The 26,945-nt window shown below is 37.9% G+C and overlaps 1 non-coding gene across 1 annotated transcript; it reads left to right on the forward strand.

The window, feature by feature from the left end:
* The first annotated feature begins 2,129 nt into the window (after window positions 1–2,129).
* Window positions 2,130–2,235, forward strand: LOC121978945. Its single transcript, XR_006111261.1, has one exon. It is a non-coding gene; the product is annotated as a small nucleolar RNA R71 (small nucleolar RNA).
* Window positions 2,236–26,945: the final 24,710 nt, after the last annotated feature.

Below are 26,945 nucleotides of genomic sequence, written 5' to 3' on the forward strand. Positions count from 1 at the left end.
CCCTTCCTTCTCTGCAGACTTCACACAACCATGTCTGGTAGACACGGCCAGATCCTTTTCCTTCACTACTTCATTTTCTTGGCCGTGTATAGCTCACGACCATGCCTTGTTTTATTCCATTTGATGTTTATTCTCCTAATCCACTTCTCCAATACTTCCATGCCCATGAAGAAGTCATGGCCAGCTCATGGAAGTAGATTTTAACCTGAAAACAAAACTAAAACATAGTGAAAACAAAATAAAGATGAAAATACAAAATACAACTAACTAAAAGAACCCTTGGGTTACCTCTCAAGAAGCACTTGTTTAGGGTCTTTAGCTCGACCAATCCAACTTATTCTTCTTGTTTCCTTGCCCTTGGAGGGCAGACATATTTTTCATTTTTGTTGGGAGGTCTCCTCCCAACATCCTCCACCAAATTGTTCTTTTCATTAGGTGGCCTTCCATGAGGATGGAAATTCCATTCCTCAAGTTTGTAAATGCTTGTCCTGCTACAAGCATTTAAAAGAGAAGAAACATAGTTAGAGACATTAGATAAATCATACTCCAACCGTTCCTTACCAATTACTAATGACAACTTATGATTTTTAACATCAATAATTGCTCCAGCTGTAGCAAGGAATGGTCTTCCTAATATGATAGGAATTTTAGGGTCCTCTTCCATGTCCAACACAACAAAATCTGTGGGAATAATACTCCCACCAACTTCTACTGGCACATCTTCAATAATACTCATAGGGTACCTGCAGGAATGATCAGCAAGTTGTAGTGTCATAGTAGTAAGTTTAATATTTTTGAGACCTAACTTATTACAAATTGAATAGGGAATGAGGCTAACACTTGCCCCCAAATCACAAAAAACTTTTTCAATAAATTTTGTTCCTATATTGCAAGGAATATAAAAGCTCCCTGGATCTTTCAATTTCGGGGAAGTGTTCTTCACCAAAAGAGGCATTCCTCAGTTAGTGCAACGGTCTCTACATCTCCTCTCTTTCTTTTATTTGACATGATGTCCTTCATGAATTTGGCAAACTTTGGCATTTGGAGAATATCATCTATAAGAGGAACTTCAATGCATATCTCTTTAACCTTCTCCAAAAATTTGCCAAATTCTTCATCCTTTTTAAGCATATTGAGTCTTTGGGGAAAAGAGATAACTTTGCTCTGATGGTTCAGTGGAAGAGTCTCTTCAACCTCAATGGTATTCTCCTCATTATTAAAAATCTGACTAGGTGTAGGAGGAGAGAGCTCTTCTTCATTTTGCATCCCTTTTTGAGCAGTCACTTAGGGATTTCCCAAGGTCCGTCCGCTCCTAAGCTCAATTATGTTGCAATGCTCCATAGGATTTACATCAGGTTTTCCAGGAAGTTGTCCTGGTGCTCTAGAAGATGAGGAAGCTAGCTGGGAAATTTGGTTATCCTGAATCTTTTGATGCTTTTCAGAATTATCCATTCTCTGAGTAAGCTTCAATAGATCCTGCTTTATTTCATTTTGATTGGAGATAATTTCTTCAAGCAACTTTTCAATTTTGGATGTAGGAAAGCCTTGAAAAGATTGTTGCTGAAAATTTTGTTGCCCAGATTGAAAATTTGGTTTGCCCCCATAGATGGTCCTTGATCCTGATTATTTCTGTAAGAGAAATTTGGACGATTTTTCCATCCATGGTTGTAAGTATTTGAGTATGGGGTGTTCTATCTTTGATTGAAACCCATGATTGCATCGCATTGCTCCAATTGATTAATTTGTGCAGTGATAGCTCCCAATGGACATGAGTCATTTGAATGTTCTGAAGTCCCACATACTTCACAAGATATAGCAATGGCATTTATCATATTTGAACTAGTCCCCATATTCTCAAATTTTTTTGTAAGAGCATCAAGTTTTGCAGCCAATAAAGTCACTGCATCAACATCAAACTTTCCTGATGCTTTGTTATTGGGTTTATTGAAGGATGACCACCACTTCTTTCATTTGCCCATTGGTGATGATTTTGTGCTACACTCTCTATGATTTCCTCAGCTTCATCCAAATTTTTATTCATGAGTGCCCCACCAGCAGCTGAATCAAGGGATACTTTGGTATGATAATTAATACCATTATAGAAAGTATGCAACACTAACCATCTTTCCAAACCGTGGTGAGGGCATTGTCTGAGCATACTATTGTATCTATCCCAAGCTTCAAATAAAGATTCTGAGTCAGCTTGTTTGAAACTTGCAATCAAATTCCTCATATGAGCAGTTTTACTTGGGGGATAGAATTTATCAAGGAATTGTTGCTCACATTGTTCCCAGGTGGTGATACTGTTGGGAGCCAAAGAATTCAACCATTGCTTGGACCTATCTCTCAAAGAAAACCCAAATAATAATAACCGTACTACTTCTGAAGGAACACCATTCATTTTCATTGTCCCACATATTTCATAAAAGACCTCTAAGTGTTGATTAGGGTCTTCATGTGGTCCTCCACCAAATTGATTTTGCTGCATCATGGAAATAATTGCAGGTTTGATCCCAAAATTATTTGCCTCCACTGAGGGTCTTGAAATATTAGATCGAAAACCCCTAGCATAAGGTGCTGCATAATCCTTTAGTGGTCTATTAGCCATGTTCAAATGCTCTTGTTCTTCAATTTGTCTCTGCAGAATTCTTCTTCTATGAAATGTTCTATCAATTTCAGGGTCAAGAGGAAAAAATTCTCCTGCAAAGTTAGATCTTCGCATACACAAGAACAAGATTGCAATAGAAACTAAATCAAACAAAGAAATTAAAAACAGAGAAAGGTAAGATTGGAATGGTAGAAAACAAAAAAAATGCAGAATTAAAATTGCTACAAAAGAATTTCCAAGAAGTTAGAAAGTAAACAGGAAAATGAAAACAGAAAACTAGAGATTAGTTACAAATATACAAATGAAAAGAAATAAAAATGTTATGTTTAGTCTAACAAAATTGATAATCTCCAATGTTATAGCGCAGCCCCCGGCATCGGCGCCAAAAACTTGTTACGTTCCGCAAGTGTACGGAAATGTCGCAAGTAATATAAAAGATTATCGTAACTACAGGGACTGGAATAAGCACTAGAAATATCTCAAAGTGAATAAGCTAAACAACTAATTAATTGGTTTCAAATGTTAAGGATGAAAAAACAAATCTAAAATGAAAGATTAACAAACAAGAGCTTGGGGTTTGAGTTATGATAAAGGGAGGTTCTAGGAGTTTTGGTTTCTTTGTAAGATCTCTTGAATGTATATGGTTTACCAATTCTTATTTTTCAATTGTCTAATATTTGTAGAAGGTTGTCGGTTCTCTCTTGTAATAGATAACCGGCTTAGGACTGAAAAATGGACCTAAATGTGATCAATTAGATATGAACCTACGTTGTCCTTACACAGGATTGCACCTATTACTATGCTTCCCTCGGATATCAACATAGAAGTTCATAGCTTCTTAACCCATAAAGATACAAGGATTGAATCATAAAATCTATCCTAACCTCTTGAATATTCTCATTTCCCCTTCAAGGTTATCCCTCAAACGTCCTTACACAGGCTTGCACCTGTCACGTTGATCCCTCGGAAAATCGAGTGAGAGTTAATCCCTACAAAGTCCATAAGATATCCAAACAATCAATCAAGAATGAGAATTAAGCCCTAATCACAATTAATCATTCAAGATCCAATCGATACAAACAAGGCAACATCATAGAAACAAAGAAATGGCAAATCCACAAGAGTTTACATCAATTTATCTCACAAATACTCCCTCCATCCTAGAACAAAAAAGATCTACTCCATAAAAGGAAGAAAGAAAACCAAAGATAAGAAGATTACAAGCATTTCTTCAATCCCAATCCAAGAAGAGGAGAGAAAGAAAACTTATCTACAATATAGCTCCATCTTCTGATCCAATCCTCACTCCCAGAGTCGAATTCGCCAAGATCTCCCTTTAGATCACCCAAAAATCCTCCCAAGAATGGGAGGAATCTACCAAATCTTGCTTTCTCCCAAAGGGGAGAAGATCCCCTTTCAAATCTTCAAAGAGGCTTTAAATAGAGGGGGGGGCTTTCGGGCGCCACACGACCCCGAGGCATGGTCGTGTGAGGTTCACACGGCCAGAGCCTTTCCCCTCTCTGCCATCCATACACGGCCGTGTGATGTACACGACTGTGGATAACTCCCATCAAGACCTCCAAGAACGGTCGTGTAGATCCACACGGCTTGGACTGCCCCAGCTTCTGGAAACCTGGCACGGCCGTGTGGTGCACACGGCCAGAACACTTTTAAGCGCTGGAAACCCTGCACGGCCGTGTGATGCACTCGGCCAGGGCCTTCTTGGTCTCAGGAAACCTTATACAGCCATGTAGATCCACACGACCATGTAAGAATTGAACTCTGATTTGCTTCAAAACTTGGCACGGTCGTTGAGGTTCACACGGCTAGGCCAAGTTCCTTGTCTGTTTCTCCTGGTTGACTACACGGCCAGAGCACTCCACCCAGGCAGGGTCGTGTGTGGCACACGGCCAAGTTCTTTCTCCAATGCTTAGCTCATAAGTTTGTCCAAGAATGTAGAATCTTCACTAAATTCGACTCCTGTGTACAAAAAATGCACAAAAAGCAGATCTCCAAACAAAAACAGTAAATATGCTAAAAGAAAAGCTGGAAGTATAAAAATACATAGATCAAGCAAACTCAAAGTATGTAAATGTGCGTCAAAACATGCATAAAAGTATATAAAATTTACGCACATCAGTTGGGCATGTCCGTGTATATCACACAACTGTGTAAGTCCTCCAGAGAGGGAGCATGGCACGTCCGTGTAAATTTACACGGTCGTATCAACTTGGCCGAGAGAAGAATGTTCGGGGCCGTGTGAATCCACACGGCCATGTGGGGATGACACACCCCACTCTGGAACGACCTTGTGAAACCACATGGTCGTGCCACCTTGGCCGAGAGCAGGAGGTGCACGTCCGTGTGAATTCACACGGTAGTGTCACCTTGGCCGAAAGGGAGTGGACCGGGGCCGTGTGGGGGTCACGCCCAGCCTTACAAAAGAGGTTGTTCTCCCCTTTGTACTCCTCCTTGGACTACCATTCTATCCCTTTTCTTCAGGAAGAGTTTATGACACACTAATTGCTACCAAACTGTAAATCATCATAAGCAACGGTGTTTCATGCATAGCCAAAAGATAGGAAAATACACTACACCAAGGTTTAACATGTTCGTTGAACTAGCAAATTCCAAGATCTTCTTCCACAGTTCCGACACACACACCCACCAAGCACTGCTCCTGCTGCCCCTTCTTACTCGAGCTTTCCTTTACCTTTATCTGCAATATAAGGAAATGCAAATTCTATAAGCGGATGCTTAGTAAGTACCATCTACTCACAAAATGATACATTAAAAGAGGACATGCTTTTTAAAACTGCTTGGGAAAATGCAAAACATGCACTTGACTGTAATTCACGCTAAAACCATACTTCAGAAATATGTACATGACATGTATTTTTAAACCAGTTTATCATGCAAACCATCAACTTAAAAACCATGCTAGGAATGTAAAGAACACATAATTCATGGCATATTATAGAGTTCATCAATGCTACCTAATATAACTCAAATTCTCAACATGGGAAGCTTACACTAAAACAAACCATGAAGTTTGAAAACATTATAGTACATAATTAGTGAAAATAATAATCATCTTGCTTTGGGCCTGACATTGTACCACTTTACGCGCATCCTTAATAAGATCCGAGGTAGCTAATCTTGAACCTATCAAGTTACTACTAGGCAATCTAGGGGCGATCTAGGAGCCCACCCATGGACCTTGCGTTCGGTACATGCCTTTCTAAAGTTAAATACTTTCTTTTAACTATTAATTCCTTGTACTTGCACTTGCTTGGCATTTAACCAAACACCTTATGTGCGCTTAATTCCCCCATACTTATAGGGAAGCACTTTAGGCACTTGATTATACTTCTTAGTCCCAAAACTTAATGGGAAGCAAATCAAGATGATCTAAACATGCTCTTAATCCCAAAACTTTAGAGGGTATTCATACATAACATGACATGCTTCTTCCTTAACACGTCTAAAGCATATTTCAGCATGCATCTTCTAAATCATGCATAAAAGACATTAGAAAACACATCTTTAAAGCAACTTATGCTACAGGTGAGAGATACTTACATCCTTCTGCTATTCCTTACGATTTTACCGCTAGGGTTTTGGGAGAATAAGCCTCCCTTGTATGCCTTTATCTCCGGATTTCTCCTCCCCTACGTACTAATCCTCGTGAACAGTTGTCTTGTACTCTTTGAACTAATCAAAGCACTTAGTCTTGCGGCACATTAAGTAAATGTATTTGTATCTTGAATAGTTGTCTATAAAATAGACGAAATATTCGATACTACCTCTTGTCTGGATAGTCATAGGATCGTACAAATCAGAATGAACCAATTCCAATGTATCTTTGGCTCCATACCCCTTATACTTAAAAGCTTCTCGGTTATTTTTCCTTCCAAGTAAGACTCACAGGTTGGAAAGATTTCCACTACCAATGAACCCAAAAGTTCATCAGCTATCAATGAATCCTACTCAAGTTAATATAACCTAGCCTTAGATGATAAAGATATAATTGGTTCATTTCCGAAGGTTGCTTTCTCTTAAAATTAGAAGATGTGTTATTAATTTCCATTTGTTGCATCGTGGGAGTTATTGGATTATAAATTGTCAACCAACATACCATAATAGATAACTTTCTTATTTTTCTTGATAACAACTTTGTTATCAAAATAGACACAATATCTATTTTAAAAACTGAAATCAGGTTCTTTCTAAACTTAGTATGTAAAGACAATTTCTAATAATCCATATTTTATTCCTATTAGAAAATAAATCTCTCCCACTGCAACAGCTGCTACTTTTGCAGTAGTGCCCATGTGGACGGTGTTTTTATTTTCATTTAGTTGTCGAGTTTCCTAGAACCCTGCAATGAATTACAGACATGATTAATGGCATCTGTATCCACACTCCAGGTTCTGGAAGATAACACCATTAAAAATGTTTCAACTAATGAATTATATACACCTATATTGTTCTTAGTTCTAAGAAGACAGTCAACCTTAATGTCTAAGTCCTATTTCCAATCATTACAATTGGGACTACTAAGTCTTTTCTATAGTATAACAACTAGGGGATTGACAAACATTTTAAATCCTAAGAGTCACAAAAATATTTGGTCAAGATCAATTCCTTAAAATCTCCATGAATTTTGTATGTCACGATAGTGTGGACGTATACAAAATCAAAGATGAGATTTTATCCATTAATTCTATTATCTCGTCAACTTTACTTTATGGCGAATAAAATTAATAGTTGATCTGTCTTTGATCAAATATTTGGTCAAAATTTTTTGAATTTAAAATAACATTGATTCCTCAAACAATATTATTTAAATTCACCAACACCTCAAACACCGTATATTTTGCATGCCACGATAGTGTGGACGTATACAAAATTTAAACATTTGTAAGAGGAGGGCTTTACCCATTAATTATCTTGTCAATAAATCTTTATGACAAAATAAAATTACCTCAAACACCGTTGAATTTTGTATGCCACGATAGTGTGGACGTATACAAAATCAAACATTTGTAAGAGGGGTTTTTAATTTTATTATCTTGTCAACCTATTTATTTGATAAATTAATAGTTGGTTTTCTTCGGTCACACAAATAATAGCAGTGACTCCGATGGGGAGGATACTATTAGACGTGCCTAAGTGTATACCATTACTTGACACTAAGTCCATTAATAAGATTGTGCCCCTTCCGATGGGGAAGATCACACGCTCTTAATTAACTTCCTATAGTCATCCAAAATGGAAGTTTAATCTAGTGATCTGCAAACAAGCTCATCCGATATGAAGGAAGGCACTCAGAGCCAACGCGCAAGCTTGTTGGATCACTTATAAACCAGTAATGGAGACCGTGGAATTTATTTAAAAAATAAATCCCTCTCCCACTTAGTTATTTAAAGTGAGGAATTTTGACTATGTTAACCTACTTAGCATGCATACTAACAAGCACACACAACACAGCATAAAAAGTAATAAATAGAAAAACTAATTTTTAACTATTATGACTTTTATCTATTGCTGTCCTCCGTGTGTCGCCAACCCTAGCTGCTACCATCTTTGGCCACCGCCACCGGGTCTAGTTGTCGCATCCATCTTGCTCCTTGTTCCGCTGTGCCTCTGGTCCTCAAAAAGCTCCACGCCTTGCAAGATTCGATCCGCGACATAAATAAAATTTTACATTTTTCGATCCTATATTCCTCGAAGGAATGTACATGTAAACTAGATCAAACATAAAATAAAATTTACATCCATCGATCCTATATTCCATAAAAGGAATGTACATGTAACTAGATCAAAAAAAATAAAATCCTAATAAAACTAAATACAGCTCCTGCTGTATTTTATAATACAATCATGCACACACAATAAAATGTCCTTGACATATCCAAGGGTCCAATCACACACATAATAACTATAAGCCAAAATAGTTGGATCCTGCATCCACAAAATTAGCATATCCTACTATTAACCTGCCTAAATTATGTATGACATGTGCATAATTAAACTAATACCAAATACACGGAGGCAAAACCCTAGCTCTGATACCAATTGTTGGTTGCTACTCGGAAAACCTAATGGTTCCACTGTACAAAATTTTGTACAAAGGTCTGAACCTTTTCCTAGCTACCATGTGTTCTTTTAAATTAAACTCGGATTGCCTGCGGAACTTAACACGTTTGATCATAAGTTTAATTTATTTGTTCTTTTAGGTTTAGACTTGGATCTCCTGCGGAACTTAACACTTTCGATCCAAATCACCTAGGTTATTAATTCTATTTAATATTAATTTTCAAAATTGGCTTCCAGTACTGACGTGGCGAGGCACATGGCCTTCTTGGATATGGGAACAACCACCACCGACTAGACAAAGCCTTTTAAGGAAAGCTAATATTTAATTTCCTTAAATAACTTTAGGTCAACCGAAAAGAACAATCAAATCACAAGGAAAAGAAAAAAACAAAAGAACACAACATCGAAAATAAATTCGAAATACTAGAATCGCATGCCTCTTATATTTGGTATTTTTACAAAGAAATAAAACTAGCATGATGCGTAAAAACATTACTAGTTATACCTTTCTTTTGAAGACAAAGACATCTTGATCTTCTACCGTATTCCTCTTCTAACCTCGGATGTTGTGTGGGCAACGATCTTCCGAGATGAGAACCACCTTTCCACCTTCCTTCTTTCTTCTAGATTTCGGCCACAATAAATTTCTTCAAGGATGAAGAATTTCGGCCACCACCAATGCTCTAAGGGATGCTAGAGACGAGGCTTGCTTTCTCTTCTTCTTCTCCTTCCTTGATCCGGCCACAAACAAGAGCTCCACCAAGAAGATAGGTTTCGGCCAACAAGAGGAGAGGAGAGAAATAGGGCCAGCCACCAAAACCAAGGAAGAGAGGGAGGAAAAGAATAGAGGTTGTTCACCCATGAAGGCTCCTCCACCTCCTCTTTTATAATCCTTGGTCTTGGCAAATAAGGAAATTTTAATAAAAACTTCCTTAATTCTTTTGCCATGAAAAGGAAAATTTTATTTAATTAAAAATAATTTTTCTTCTCATTACTATAATGGCCGACCACACCAAATCTCCAAGCAAATAAAAATTTTAAACACAAATTAAAACTTCCTTATTTGCTTCCGGAAATTTTATAAAAAATTTCTCCAATAATTTTATCCCTTCATGATTGGTTAATAAAAAAAAATTATAAATTAAATCTTTCTTTAAATATGTGGATAATTTCCGGAAAGTTATCTCTAAAAATTAAAATCTCTTTTCAATCTACAAATAAGGAAAGATATCAAATTTTTTATTAATCTTTTGTAGACACTAATAAAAGAGAATTATTAATTTTAAACTTTCTTTTAAATCATGAACATGGTTAAAAGGAAAGTTTTTACCAAAATTAAAATCAACCTTTTAATCTACAAATAAGGAAAGAGATTTAGTTCTTCTCTTAATCTTTTGTAGAATCTTATAAAAGGAAAGATTTAAATTTTTAAACTTTCTTTTAAATCATGTTATCCACATAAGAAAAATTTTAAAAATAAAAATCCTTTTTTTTTTTAATTTGGGCCGGCCACACCAAGCTTGAACCCAAGCTAGGGCCGGCCACCTTGAAGCACCAATGAACCAAACTTTGGCCGACCCTTGCTTGGTCTCCAAGCTAGCTTGGCCGGCCCCTATGGGATGGGTAAGAAGGTGGGTATAGGTGGGTATAGTACTCTATAATTAAGAGGCTACGATAGGGACCGAGAGGAGGAATTGGTTTTGGTCTCCCGATAAAATTAAGCATCCTGTGTTCGCCCCGAACACACAACTTAATTTTATCAATAATAATTCATTCCACTAGAGAACTATTATTGAACTACCGCACCAATCCCAAATTATATTTTGGGCTCCTTATTATGAGTGTGTTAGTATCCCTGTGTTTAAGATAATAAATGTCCACTAATTAAGTAAGTTACTGACAACTCACTTAATTAATATCTAGCTCCAAGAGTAGTACCACTCAACTTCATCGTCATGTCGGACTAAGTCCACTTGTAGGGTTTAACATGACAATCCTTATGAGCTCCTCTTGGGGACATTCTCAACCTAGATTACTATGACACAGTTTCCTTCTATAATCAACAACACACACTATAAGTGATATCATTTTCCAACTTATCAGGCTTATTGATTTATCGAACTAAATCTCACCCATTGATAAATTAAAGAAATAAATATCAAATATATGTGCTTGTTATTATATTAGGATTAAGAGCACACACTTCCATAATAACTGAGGTCTTTGTTCCTTTATAAAGTCAGTATAAAAGAAACGACCTCTAATGGTCCTACTCAATATACTCTAAGTGTACTAGTGTAATTATATAGTTAAGATAAACTACTACCTAATTACACTACGACCTTCCAATGGTTTGTTCCTTTTCATCATGGTCGTGAGCTACTATTTATAATTTATAAGGAACCGATAACATGATCTTCTGTGTGTGACACCACACACCATGTTATCTACAATATAAATTAATTGAACAACTATATTTATCATAAATGTAGACATTTGACCAATGTGATTCTTATTTCTAGATAAATGTTTATACCAAAAGCTAGACTTTTAGTATACATCCTAACAGCAGGTGAGAGATACTTATATCCTTCTGCTATTCCTTACAATTTTACCGCTAGGGTTTTGGGAGAATAAGCCTCCCTTGTATGCCTTTATCTCCGGATTTCTCCTCCCCTACGTACTAATCCTCGTGGAGAAGCCTCCTCTTAGGTTCTCCTCTTGAAAAGCTTCGAAGGATGGAACCCTAAGGTTCTTGGCCTAAATTTGAAGGGAAGAGGAAGAAATTTCGGCTAAAGGAGAAGAGGGAAGGAAAAGATCTTAGGTTTTGGTTTCTTCTATTCCCTTTTATACTAAGTGATAGTTGAAGCATCTCTTCCCACATAATCTGCTTATAAGGAATTGCTTCCTATTGTTAATGTGATGCTTTACCACCACCCTAATGACAACTTAAACTAATCTCAACTAAGAGGTCTCGGGTTCAAATCCTTGCCCGGGCTATTTATGAATATATTTTTATTTCTTTTCTCTTCTTTTATTTCTTTTTGCCCTTTAGAATAGAGAAAATTTACGGGTGTTACAATAAGGCTGAGTACCTTTAAGCCCACTCTAACTTTGATCGGTCGAGCACACACAGGCACCCTTATGTTAGATCGAGTTTATAACCAGTTGGCCCTATTTGAGCATCCTGCTCGGAAAATACTAGAGCGCGTTTTCAGGACACTGATGTAGGGCAATCAACATAACCAGTTAACAAACATCACCTATCCCAACCTTGATCACCACTTCACCTTGACTTTAATATCCTTTTCATTTCCTGATTCGCTCATCATAACCCGCATCAATAGTCTCCCCCTCAAGTCTAGTCGAAAGAGATGCAACAGACTGACTGGACTCAAGTTGTAGTCTCGTTTACTCCTCATTTGTGACTTAAATTTTTTACAAGAGTTAACTTTCCCATTCTCTCTTTAAAAGAGGATGACCCAATTTTAAGGTTGATAAGCTATAGTAACCTTGTCAGTAGTTGGATCATATGGCTTGACTGCTTACTTAAAAGGGAATAGCCCTCGCAGAAGCGCTACAGGAAAAGGACTTTCAATATTTTTTTCAAAGGAAAATTAAAGAACATTGGTTGGCCGCTAAATCTTGATTTCACGTTGGCACATAGTTGAGAATAAAAATCTATTTGGATCTAGAGAGTCAAACCTAAGCCATGATCTTTTTAAAAAGAAAATATGAATCTTCCCTGTCCCTCACAATCGAAGAAGCTAAAGCTAAGGATCAGTTGATCGTGCAACAACAACGAAACCTAAAGTTACTCCAAGATTAATTGGCATAAGCTCGGATCATGATTATGAAAGAAAAGGAGAAAATGAAGTATGCAAAACATCTTTGTCCTAGGTGCCGAGCTTATGGCGAGAATTAGAAAAGAAGCTTACGCATCCCCAAAACTTTTATATTTCTACTAATCATAGATGAGGGAAAATTTTGAGGGATGATCAACTGTACTTCAGCGAGCTAATCAATGAATTTCAAATTTAACCGCTTTCTTGTTTCATTCCCGCTTACTTATTTTTCTTTGATATTAGGATTCTTTTACGATTTGTGTTCTCGATCGTACCTTAGGTGCCTAGCAATTTGTGCCTTAGGCACTTAATGACTTCTTCAAAAATAGTCCTCATTTAGCTAGGTTGAGTACCAAGAATGTGTAAAAAGGTATTTTCAGCTGCTAAAAGGTCTTGCTTGTCACGTCCTTCGTAAATGTCTATTCCTAGATGATCGCCACGTGCCCCTTCCACTCATTCTTCACGACTCCTGCTGACATCCCCCTCCTCGTAAAGTACAATGGCATGTTCATTTAACATTGCAAATTAACGACTCTCCTTATATGAGCCCTTTCAATCTAATAGTGATGCTTAAACTACTCCTTATAAAGCCCTAAACAACAATGACTCTTCACCTATCGCTTCTCATCTTCTCCCATCTATTCTTTTTGGTGACCTCTCTTCCTCTGCACTTTCTCTTTCCCGACTTCTAGTAGACCTAGTAAGTTGCTCGTCTTTTGGATTGTATCCTATCATGGACCAAGAATCCTTTACTTCATTGTATGCCTCTACTGCCTCTAGTTTTGATGTTTCCGACCGAGCTCACCTCCATTCCAAATATGGAATACCCCATAGATATTAGATTCGCCTCCCTTCTCTGGATGAACGTCTCCATCTTCCTCCTAATGATCACCTCACATTCTTTTCTGACTAATTGGTAGTAGGCTTGCACTTCCCTATCCACCCATTCTTTTCCGAAGTAAGCCAATACTTTCACATTCCTCTGCAATAATTCATCTCAAATGTTTTCCGATATATGTGCGGGATGTACATTTTATTCCACTTGTTTGGCATTCCTCCTACTCTTTGCAACCTATATCTATTTGCCTATCCCCAAAAATTAGAACATGGAACCTTCCTTTTCCAATCTTGACCAAAAGTAGTCTTCTTTGAGAACATGCCTTCTTCCATTAAAAGCTGGAAATCCTTTTTTTTTATGAAAATGTCTGATTCTGCCACGTGATCCACCACTTGGCAGTCTTCCTTTCCTCCTCTCCTAGATCCTACCCAGCTTAAACAGGATCCCATTTTGTTTCTTATCTCCCTAAACTGAGTGACCAATGATTCAAGATTAATCAATCGCTACAAGATGACTTTTTGTATCTTTTTGGCTTAAGTATTGTCCAATAGAAGCTACTCTGTTCTTTTGGTAAGTTTTGATAATTTAATCTTTATGTTATCACTAATTGAAATATTTTCAATTTTGTGCAATGGACGCCATTTTAAGTGCTCGAGTTACTAAAAATATTACCCTTTCTAAGGAGGAGTTTCGTTCTAAGGAACAAGAAATATTGGCCGAGTGGGGCTTACCCCTGGCCACTAGTTTCAGTCAAGCGGCCAAAAGCAGTGCTACTGCTACCTCAGAAGAGCTTGCCCCTTCTTCACCACCTCCATCAAAGGATGCTCCCTTGGAACCAAAGATGCCCCTAAAGAGGAAATGTAAGGGGCGAAAAATTACTCTCGCTCCTCCTAAAAGACAAGTAACAACTATCTCGGAGGACGATGCTCTTAAAGAAGGGTGAGAACAGTCTCCATAACCCACCTTGTCTACTCTTTATCTGACCCTCACACTGCCTAGTCCCATGCAAACTGGAGAAGGCCCCTCATTGCCGAGCGACCCTCCAGCCTCTAGCCTTTTACCTTCTCCTCAAGGGAAGTCTAGTGACCCCATGCCAGAAGAGCTTGGCCCATCCCCTATGCTCTTCTATTTACCCTCTACTCCAAGTCCAATTTCCCCTGACTATCTTCCTCCTATTACCTTTCCCCTTTTGTTAGGAGCACGTTTAGTAAATGCTTGGGCAGAGGGCCAAAAAATGCTAGGTGAACTTCCTCCCAAAGGGATGTCAGATGAATTCATGTACGAGCAAACTAAGGTACCATAACCTTAATTGATCAATCTTTATCTCTCTTATTTGCTTATATTTATGCTCATCATCCAGCGCTAGGCAATTAGCATAAATATCACTCAATGTTTCCATGATCAGGACCAAGAAAATGAGTTATTAAAGCAACAAAGTTCTGTTGTGATGGGCACTAGTTCTTCTAGCCGAACAAAAGAATTATCAGCTCAACTTTAGGAAGCTCAAGAGATAGACACAAATGAGCTCAAGAGAGCAACTCAACTGTAGAACACCTTAGATTCTATTAAGATTCAACTACAAATAGAGGCAAGCCTCTAAGCAGAAACACAAACAAAGCTGAAGGAACAGATTGACAAGAATACACAATTATCTAGTTAGGTGCAAACACAGGAAGTTGTCCATGCTACTAAGCTAACCGCTAAGGCATTAGAGCTAGCAGCTCAAAATGTTGAGCGGGATTATTTGGCATCAGAGCTAGACATCACCTAAATAAATCTGGTGTCAGCCCAAGTGGAATTGGTGGCCCTCCAAACAAAATTAGAAACTTACCAAGTGGGAGAAGAGCGGTTTAACACAAGGAAAAATGAACTCTTCACAACTCAAGAATTCAATATGCCTATTGTTCACTCCATTGTCCAGGCACTTATACTGGGAGAGAAAGGCACGATGGTGCAACTGAAGGAGGGTGATTATTTAACCTCTGACCCCCCCCCCCCCTCCCCTACCATCTCTTTAGATTATGATAGGATAGCTAACAACGCTCCTCTTGATCTATTTCCTAAATTTTCATGATTGTTCATGTGTAAGATTATTTGTTAATTTAGGGATGTTCTGAGACAAGCATTGTTACCTAATATATACTGAACTTTTATTAATTTTAATGAGTATTTTAATTTTACTAAAGTTTTCTTCCCCCTTTAGTTGAGGCTACAAAGATTACTTTAGGCATTAAATCGGATGAGAAAAATAAAGCGCATGAAGTCTTCGATTCAATCGGAACTCATTCAACCTTAAGCTGGTCGAGTGAATTGTAATGTGCGGAATTTATCAACTCAATCGAAACTCGTTCGGCATTGATCCAACCAAGCTTACTAGGGTACCCAGAATTTTATCCGCCCGACTAAAATTCACTCGACTTTACCCCAAATGAAACTATTTAAGACTAGTCCACTAAATCTGTTTGGGATGTAAAACTACTCTCGCCCGAGTATGTCCGTTTTATATCTAAACTGCAAAGTTTGTTCAAACTTATAACTAAAAAATTACACAGAAAACCAAGCCTACCTTGGTAAAAATAATAACACCTCGAGATTACTACCTGTCAAATCAATTACTATTGCAGGCTTTTTATTGGTGACACGTGTGTATACCTCATTAAAGGTATATAACTTTTTCTTTCTCCAACGTCTTACCTTGCCCATCCTATGGCTCACACTTGATCCCTCTTTTTTTGATTGTTATGATCGGATGATTCTCATTTAGGAACCCTTTTTCAAGGAGTCCTTATAAACACTCTATGGATAAACCTTAAGTCTTTCTTTTCGTCATCTTCCTTCTCGTTTCCTTCCCAACTTTCTACTACTTCTCTTCTTCAATTCGAGTAATCTTTTCCTCCCAGAATGGTAGAGAATAATGAGTGGTACACACAATATTCCTCCCACATCACACTCAACGATGCTTATCATCTTCATGTCAACTATGGTCTTCCTTCGATGTGGTAATCCCTACGCCCGAGGACCGTCCTCACCGCTCTCCTTAAGGTAGCATCGCCATTTTTGCAGAACAAGTTGAGTCAGGACTTCACTTCCCTTTGCCTTCTTTCTTCATCACGATCAGTTTCTATTTCAATATTCCCCTGAATCAGCTTATCCCCCAATCTTTTAAGATCTTAAATGGCTTTGTCATCGTTTGCCATTTGCTTAATATTCCTTTATCTCCCCTTCTGTTTCACTATTACTTTCTTCTCCGTTTGGTAACAAAAGGCTTGCTTAAATTTCAATCTCACCCTAAAGTGATTTTATTCAACCATGTGCCAGCTCAAGAGGAATGGAGAGATAAGTATTTCTTCATTCGTCTCTCATCTCTTTCTTTTTACTCTACCACTTGGCAACAAGACCTTCCTCCTGTCCCTACTTTAAGGAACCTTCATATAGACCCGAATTTGGGTCTAGCCCATAAAATATATAAGGAGCCTAAAATTCAACCTACCCGAGTTAACTATAGAGGTCATATTGTATATTTTTGGACTTACTCCAGTCGACCTTGAACTAAGTGTCTCTTTTGGTAAGAAGAAATCTTCCTCTTCCTCTTAACTTCTCTGGTATAAAAATCTTTGGTGTTTTTATAGCTGAGACTATTAGTGTGGCCTTCCTCTTCAAAAAACCCAAGATAACGAGAGAAGCTCTAAATCAAATAGTTGGGAATTTACTAAGGAGTTGTCAACGTGAATAAGCTTCCTTCTCTAGCGAGTTACTTCACCCTGCTCCAAAGCTCGCCTCTAGCTCTTCTGAGTTAGATGTTCCTCTCATCACCAGACGTCAAAGGCCTCAGTCTTCTACTTTGCATTATCAGAATGCCCTTCAATCGGGCAAACTTTCCTTGGTATATTGGAGGTTATTTTTACCGAGCGAAAAGAACCCGCACCTCCGGTACGTCGTCAATACAATCTCAAGCTTACTATGATGCAACCAGCTAGATTGACCTCTGCTTCTTGCACGCTGGCTTTTGAACTGACTAAGTCAATTGCAAGATGTCTAGGGCCTCTTTAGAACTAGTTACGTGGATTCTTGGACCTTCGGCTCCAAAAACTTTAGTTACGGATTTGCTTGTGCTCCCCCCATCTGCATCAACTTCCTTTGGTGCACTCATAGCACCTTTGGCCTCTGAAATTCAACCTCGACCTTCCAAGTGTCCATGCCCTTATGACTCATCCACTGAGAAGACACTAGTTATTACTACCCTAGCTTCCATCGATTCTATACGAATCCCTGAGACATCCCAAGTAATTACTGAACGTCTCAGCACTCAGGGTCAGAGCTTGCTTTTCCTCTTGGTCCCCACTACCACTTCAAGCAAACGTATACAATACTATCTGAACAAGGACAGGAGGCTTTGCCTACATATAGGCTATTATGAATAAAAGGCTCTTTAACAGAGTCTTGGATGCAATCCTATAGGCAGATAAAAGGGACAACAACATCAAAGTATGCTGATGAACATGCTCGGAAAGCCCTTGAGGTAAACTTCCTAATCCATTTGTCTCGTAAATTATCCGACTAAACCATAACCCCCTTTTTATCTCTTCTAGTTTTATTCTTCAAGTGTGCACTTAAGTTAATTGGTGGTAGTTTGGCACACTCCAACAAGATTTTGAAGGATCATGTAAAGCAATTGGAGTCCACCTCTACTGCTGCAAATGACTTGGGAAGAAAAATGGAGGAACAAGCCCTACTTCTCTCAAGTACAGAAAGTGCACTGCAAGAATGTCAACAATTGGTAGAGTCTCAATGCTCTAAGAGTCGGGCTAATGTTGCAAGGTAGTGAATCTATGTTTCAAATAGAAAGATCCTTGAAAGATAAAGTCCTTGCCGATTTAGCTCTTAAAACTTCTTTGTTGGAAAGGGTAAGCTTTCCCATCCATCCGAGTCTCCTAGATTGACTCAAGAGTTAGCTAGTAAGGACTTCTAATTGTTGCAGAGACAAGAAGAGTTAAAGGCCAAAGAGACCCAAATAGAGTCTTTACAAGCGAAATTAGATGTTGCTAAGGCTGAAACCAAGACTGCCCAAGCCAAACTATTAGCCTACCAAGCCAAGGAAGATGAATGAGTCGAGACAAGGAGGAGAGCATACCTTGATTCTACTGAGTTTAAAGAAAAAATTGCCATGAGGTTTGTAAAATCACTTAATTACACGGTCGAAGGGGCGGTTCAACAATTGTGCAAGGGGGATATCTATCAAAGGAGCCTCCTTTACCGGTTATAGATCAAGACCAACTTCTTGAGGAGCTCCTAGAGGATATTTTAAGTAAGTTTGACTAGTGTATCTATGTTTCTTACAGTGTAACCACATGTTTCTGTAAAAGAGTTTTCAAAAATTAACTATTAACTACACATTAAATAATATTAGATAGCATCTATTTCCTTTGTGTGCCTTTTGATCTTCAGAACCACTAATGTACACCAATTTGTCTCACATACCTGATGAAGAAATAGCATCGAGCAGAATAGCCCAAATCGTTATGCCCAGCCGAATATTCGAGTCAAACAAGAATATCTCCCTCATATTGAATCTTCTGACAGAATATTATCATGAGTGAACATAATGAGTTTCTGGCTTGAATGAGAAACCAGCCGGTTGCATAATACCGGGCAAAATCAATAAACTAGACCCTTAGAAAATAGCTTATAATGAGTTTTCGACCAGAATAATAACCCAACTATACATATGATGTCGAGCGGGATAACCAAGTCGGATAGGTATATAAGTATTATATAGTCAGTTTCCATAGTGAATCTTCGGGCTACATAATGAATCAGGTGGACATATAACACCGATCGGAGACCATATAAGATAAATACAAGTATTTATTGATGAATTTTTGGGCTAACTAATAAACTGACTGAACATATAATTTCGAGCGAAATAAACAGACTAGATATTTATAAGCAGTTTGTAATGAATTCTTGGACTGAGTAATAAACCAGTCAGATATATGATATCGAGCAAAATAAACAAATTGAATATTTATATAAACAATCTTCGTAATGAATTCTTGGGCTAGATAGTAAATTGACCGGATCTGTGATGCCAAACGAAATAAGCAAACTGAATATTTGTATAAACAATCTTTATAATGAATTCTTGGACTGAATAGTAAACTGATCGGATCTGTGATGCTGAACGAAATAAATAGATGGGATACTTATATCTTTGATGATTTCTAGAAGGGATATGACTTAAAGTCATAGTTTGACCTTCACCTAGATCTGACTGGTATCTGCTCATCATGCTCAATGCATATGAGATATCTGAGCGAGTACAAAGCATAGCGTACATGATAGACTCTATAGTAGATGCATAAGAAATCTGATCTATGCGGTTCCTTTCTTCCTTAGAAGAGGGGCATTAAGTCTTCAAAAGACTCACACTATGTGACATTGGCAAGAATCCCTTCTTGGAATTCTGCATGGAAAAATGTTTAAGTACCTTGTCAATATATGTACTCTTACTTAGACCAAGTAATCGCTTAGATCTATCTCTATAGATCTTGATGCCTAAAATGTAGGCTTCTTCACATAAGTACTTTATTGAAAAATAATTCCCAAGCCAAGTCTACATTGACTAAAGAGTACGGATATCATTTACAATGAGAAGTATGTCATCTACATACAATATGAGAAAGATGATTGTGCTTCCACTAACCTTCTTGTATACATAAGGTTCATCTTCATTCTTGATGAAACCAAACACTTTGATTACATCATCAAATCGAAGATTCCAGCTTCTAGAAGCCTGCTTTAATCTGTAAATGGATCGTTGCAACTTATATACCTTTCCAACATGCTCTGGAACGACAAAACTCTTAGGTTGTGTACACATCCTCGAGTAGATTTCTATTAAAAAAATACAGTTTTGACATCCATCTGCCAGATTTCATAATCATAATAAGTTGCAATAGCAAGTAAAATTTGAATAGACTTAAGCATCGCTACTGGTGAAAAGGATTCATCATAGTCTATACCATGAATCTGCTTGAAACCTTTAGCCACCAATCTACCTTTATAGGTATGCAAAAGGCCATCCATGTTAATCTTTAGTTTGAAGACCCACTTACATGCAATGGGTTTGATCCCTTTAGGTAGATCAACCAAAGTCCATACTTAGTTAGTGTACATGGATTCCATTTAGGATCTCATAGTCTCTAGCCATTTCTCAGAATCTGGGCCCTGTATAGCTTCATGATAAGATATAGGCTCATTGAGACCAACAAGCATTACATTACCGTGGTCAGACAAGAGAAAAGAATATCTCTAAGGTTGACGACGGGTTCTATCAGTTCTACATAGAGCTTGTGTTACTTGAACAAGTTGTTAGTCCACAACTTCTTGCGGTGTAACAAAATCCTAATCCACAACATCTTGTGTACCTATTCAATGCCCATCAAGGCTTCGATGCTAGTTTGTGTATCTTGAATTTCTTCAAGATTCACTTGACTCCCACTGGTTTTTCTAGAAAGAAATTTCCTTTCTAGAAAGACACCAGTTTTAGCAACAAACACCTTGCCTTATGTGGGATTATAGAAGTAATATCCCTTTGTTTCCTTGGGATATCCTATAAAGTAACATTTATCTGATTTGTGTCCTAGTTTATCTGAGATTTATCATCAAACGTAAGCCTCACAACCCCAAATCTTCATGAAAGACATCTTAGGATTCTTCCCATTTCATATCGTATATGGTGTCTTTATGACGGCCTTAGATGGAACGCGGTTAAGTGTGAAAGCGGCCATCTCTAAAGCATGTCCCCTTATAGAAGTAGGAAGATCTGTTTGACTCATCATCAATCGTACCATATCTAATAAAGTATGATTTCTCCTTTCTAATATATCATTCCCTTGTGGTGTTCCAGGTGTAGTGAGTTGAGATATGATCCCACACTCAACCTGATGGCCATGAAACTCTTGGCTAAGGTATTCACCACTTCGATCTAATCAAAATATTTTAATACTCTTTACAAGTTGGTTTGGTACTTCATTATTGAATTCTTTGAACTTTTCAAAGGATTCTGACTTGTGTCTCATCAGATACACATAGTCATACCTACTGAAATCATCAGTAAAGGTAATGAAGTAATGATAGCCTCCTCTGGCTGCTATTCTGAAAGGGCCATATACATCAGCATGTATAAGTCCTAACAAGTCATTAGCCATTTCTCTATGTCCACTAAATGGAGTCTTTGTCATTTTACCTTGAAGATAAGATTTGCATACCTCATATGATTCAAAATCAAATGAGTCCAAAAGTCCATCCTTATGGAGTTGGGATATGTGATTCTCATTTATGTGACATAAGCGACAATGCCAGAGATATGTTTGGTTCAAATCATTAGACTTAAACCGTTTCGTATTTATGTTATAGATTAGATTTTTAAAGTCTAGAACATTAGAGTCTATTTAGCAAAGGTGCACTACAATAAAACATGCTATTTAAATAAATAGAACAACATTTATCCTTTATTATAAATGAAAACCCCTTCTTGTCTAAACAAGAAACAAAGATTATATTTTTAGTTAAAGTAGGCACATAACAACACTCTTCTAGTTCTAAAACAAGCCCATTGAGCAAAGATAAGGAATATGCTCCTACTGTTAGTTAGAGCCCTAGAGCCAATCATTTGATGATTGTTGTATGGACTCGTTGTATCATATTCTTGTATATAAATAAAGGCATTTGTTTTTGGTTATTATACTTAGTTGTATTGGTGCTAAATAACTAAGTATAATAGCGTCCTTGAGTATAAGGTTCTTACCTATATCAATCGATTGGTTGAATCGATAGTGAGATGATATAGGGAACACTACTCTTAATCATTCCTAGTCAAGTATTAACATTCAGGGACAATGTTAATACGATGAGACTAGCATGTAGGTCAACTTGATGACTTGATCTCACAAGTCATGGATATGGAGATATCAAGTTGGCACATGGGTATGCATTGGAGAATGTATACTGAATGACCCACCATGACAAAGTATCATGGATCATTATATGAGTGTCATATACTTTCCCATGTGACTATTAGTATGACTACTAGTCCTTGGACCTGAAGTCACCATGGATCCCTACATAAGGAGTTACGTACTTTGGCTTCATCAAACGTCACCCGTAACTGGGTGGACTATAAAGGCGATTACTGGGTATGTAACAAATTATACGGAGGGATGTGAGTGATGTAGATGAGATCTATCCCTCCTATATGACGGGAGTGACATCAATATTCTTGATAGAGTGAGACCACGAAGTGCATGGCCATGCCCAAATGAGTCAATACGAGATATTGAACTCATTTGATTGAGTGAGTCTACTTGGTGTTCAAGATTTAGATTGATTAGAGGATGACACGGTCTATGCCTCATATTGATCAATCTAGATGTCAAGGATAGAAGAACACTTGTCATATATTGTGAGGAGTCACAATTAGTAGTCACAAGGTGATGTTGGATCTCAACATTCTTGTAACTTGGGTAGTAATGATGTGTTGCTAGATACTGCTCATTACTTATGCTTCTAAATGGGTTTAGGAGTATTGCAAACGTTACAAGAACCTATAGGGTCACACACAAAGGGCAATTAGATGGAGATTAGGTTCATTTGATGAACCTAAAGGATTAGGTTCATGTGATGAACCAAATTGGATTAAAAGTAATCCAAATTAGGCTAATTGAGTTGGACTCAATTTGGTTCATGTGTTAAGTGAGTCTAATTTGGACTTAGACTCATTTAATTAATTTAATTCAATGAATAGAGATTCATTAAATTAAAATTGACTTGAACCAATGGTTAGATTAGATCAACCAAGGGAGAGAAGTGGTCAAGTTTGACTTGACTTGAGAGGAAGATGAAGGGTCAAGTTTGACTTGACCATTTGCCACCTCATTGGTGAGTTGACATTAAGTGGCTAATGGTGATGTGCCACATCATCAAGGCTAGCACATGTGTGTGCCACCTCATGAGGAAGATCAAGAGTTTTTGACTCTTGAAATCCCACGGAGTATATAAACTTTTTCTTGAAAGTGGCCGGCCACTTGTGATTATTGTGGGAGTTTCATTTGTGTTGTGAAACCTCCTTCTTCATCCTCAAGCTCTCAACCTCTCTCTCTCTCCTCCTTTGGTCGAACCTTACAAAGGTGCTAGCACACCTTTGTGTTAGGTTTCTCCATCTCTTTCTTGTGTGGATACACATTGAGGAGTATCTAATTTGATACTCTCGAGATCTAGCGAACCTTGGACAAGCGAGATTACGCGAAGGGCTTCGCATCAAGGGTAAAGCTCTTCTCCTTTGTAGATCTAGTTTAGATCTAGGTTAGAAAACTCGTACTCGAAGTTTTACGAAACTTTAATCTTCGTACGGATCCGTGGCATGGGGGTTTCAGGATTTCCGTAACGCAAAAAACGGTTTTTGCGGCCCGAAAAACCCAACAGTGGTATCAGAGCCACGTGCAAAGCGAGTATGAGTTTTAATTTATATTTTTATGAAAAATTACAGATCTGTAACTTTCTGTGAATTTATGATTTTTGGTGTTTTTATGGGTTTTTTTCTCGTAGAAGCGAAGCACAAGTGTTTAGACACTTGTAGGTTTCGACTACCGAGAAAATATTTCCGAAACGGCAAGGTTTCGCCTCAAATCATTTTGGGACAGCGGACTAAGGCACTGTAGGATCACTTAGGAACACTCGCGATGGTTATATCGTGGGTAGGGGTGCTTCCCTTGACCCCGCAAGGGGATTCGTCCCGCGATTACGCCCGAAAATCACTAAACGGGACCGCGAATTTTTACTCATAAAATTGTAAAAATTGTAAGAAAAATTACAAAAATTTATAGAAATTATATAATTTAGAATTATGTATTATTTTGTGATGGTCATGGCCTAAAAGACCCAATTAGATTGGAAAAATTATGTTGTAATTTATAATACGACCTGTGTGTCGTCATGTGTTTGTGCGTGTTGTACTTGATTCACGACCTGCTCGTCGTGCCTTCATCTATTTTATATTCTTGTTGTAAAATAGTTTTTAGATTCGAATGTAACTCGAGTTTCACCTTTGTAATGTACAAATTGGAGCGGTGGAAGATCCACTCGAGACGAAGTTACGAGGAGGGCGCGAGCAACACAAGGTGGTCAAAGGAAGGAGCTTGAGAAGCTGTTGACCTTAGGTTGACCATCCGATCTTCTCATTGGCTTGAGAAGATCGTAGTAGGGTCATGACTAATCACAAAATATTTAATTAATTGCTTGTGTGTGTATATGTGATGCATGCTAGAATAGTAATTAATTAGCACTTTGACGATTAGATTAGATCTAAATCGCGTACATGATGCGCCCTAACGATTAGATTAGATCTAAATCGCGTATATGATACACCTCGTCGATTAGATTAGATCTCAATCACGTCAACTCATAATGCCTACCATGCCGTGATACCTATCACTACCTCGATCACATGTTGTTGTTGAATCTGCCAAAGCATAGCAACACATATTATCTTGGTAGGGTACGGAGGGACAATCTTGGTCCCGCCTATCAACGCATGGGTGAGTACAACTCAATTAGATTGAGCAACTAGTTAACTCAATTGGATCGAGTTTAACTATAGACATTTTCCAATGGTTGGTAGATAGGTCAAAATCACGTTTATATTAACTCTTGGGCGTATTAGCGAAAGCTAACTCGAGTTTTAATATAAAATGCGGATCTTGATCCTATAAATAAGAGTTGCATAGAGATGTAATTGGTAATTAGTTACCTAGCGATCATACTAAGTCTTGGGCGATTTAGCCAAAGATAACTCAAGGCATAGTATGATGTGGATCTTGTCCCACATGAATTATAGAATTCAGTGGAAGCATCATTTAATTAAAGGCCTAATTAGATGATTAATAGAATATGATATTTATTTATTTTCTGTAATTTTTGTTGTAGATAACCATGACGTCAAATACGAACTCTTTCTCCCTGCGTTCTGTCCTTAAGAAGAACAAGCTCAACGGAGCTAATTTCCTGGACTGGTACAGGAATCTGAGAATTGTTCTCACACAAGAACGTAAACTGTACATTCTGGAGAAGCCCATTCCGGAGGCACCTCCTACCACTGCCACGCGAGCTGACCGAGATGCTTACAAGAAGCATCAAGATGACGCATTAGATGTGTCTTGTCTCATGCTTGCAACCATGAACTCTGAGCTTCAGAAGCAACACGAGTTGATGGGTGCTTATGATATGGTTGAAATCTTCGTCAACTGTATCAAGGACAAGCAGGGTTTGGAAGAGGAACTACACAGGATACCTGAAAGATCTTAAAAAGAAGAGAAATACGATTTCTACTTCACGTATACATGTTATAGAAGTCAACCTCTCTATTTCTACATCGTGGGTATTAGATACCGGATGTGCTTCTCACATTTGTACTAATGTACAAGCGCTGAGAAATAGCAGAGCATTGACGAAGGGCGAGATAGACCTACGAGTAGGCAATGGAGCATGGGTTGTTGCTGTTGCTGTAAGAACTTACTATCTATCTCTACCCTCTGGGCTTGTACTAGAATTAGATGAATGTTGTTATGCGCCTGCCTTGACAAAGAACATAATTTCAGTTTCTTGTTTGGACAAGAAAGGTTTTTCATTTATAATAAAGAACAAATGTTGTTCAGTTTATTTAAATGATATGTTCTATTGTAGTGCACCTCTAATGAATGGACTCTATATTCTAGACCTTGAGAACCCTATCTATAACATAAGTACCAAGAGGTTCAAGTCTAATGACATGAACCAAACCTTTCTCTGGCACTGTCGCTTAGGTCATATAAATGACAAGCGCTTATCCCAGCTCCATAAAGATGGTTTGCTGGACTCATTTGATTTTGAATCATATGAGACATGCGAGTCATGCCTACTAAGCAAGATGACCAAGACTCCCTTTAGTGGACACAATGAGAGAGTGACTGACTTGTTAGGTCTTATACATAGTGATGTATGTGGCCCTTTCAATGTCGCTACTAGAGGTGGTTGTAGGTACTTCATTACATTTACTGATGACTTCAGTAGATATGATTATGTGTACTTGATGACACATAAATCAGAATCCTTTGAAAAGTTCAAGGAATTCAAGAATGAAGTACAAAATCAGCTTGGCAAGAGTATTAAGATACTTCGATCAGATCGAGGTGGTGAATACCTTAGCCATGAGTTTCGTGATTATCTAGCTGAGTGTGGGATTCTATCTCAACTCACTCCTCCTGGAACACCATAGTGGAATGGTGTATCCGAAAGGAGGAATCATACCTTATTAGATATGGTACAATCTATGATGAGTCACACAGATCTTCCTATGTATCTTTGGGGCTATGCTCTAGACACAGCAACCTTCATTCTCAACCGAGTTCCATCTAAGGCTGTAATAAAGACACCATATAGGATATGGACTGGGAGAGATGCCCAGGTGTCTTTTATGAGGATTTAGAATTGTGAGGCTTACGTTAGACGTCAAGTCTTG

The sequence above is a fragment of the Zingiber officinale genome, chromosome 4B, assembly GCF_018446385.1.
Source record: "Zingiber officinale cultivar Zhangliang chromosome 4B, Zo_v1.1, whole genome shotgun sequence".
NCBI lineage: Eukaryota > Viridiplantae > Streptophyta > Magnoliopsida > Zingiberales > Zingiberaceae > Zingiber > Zingiber officinale.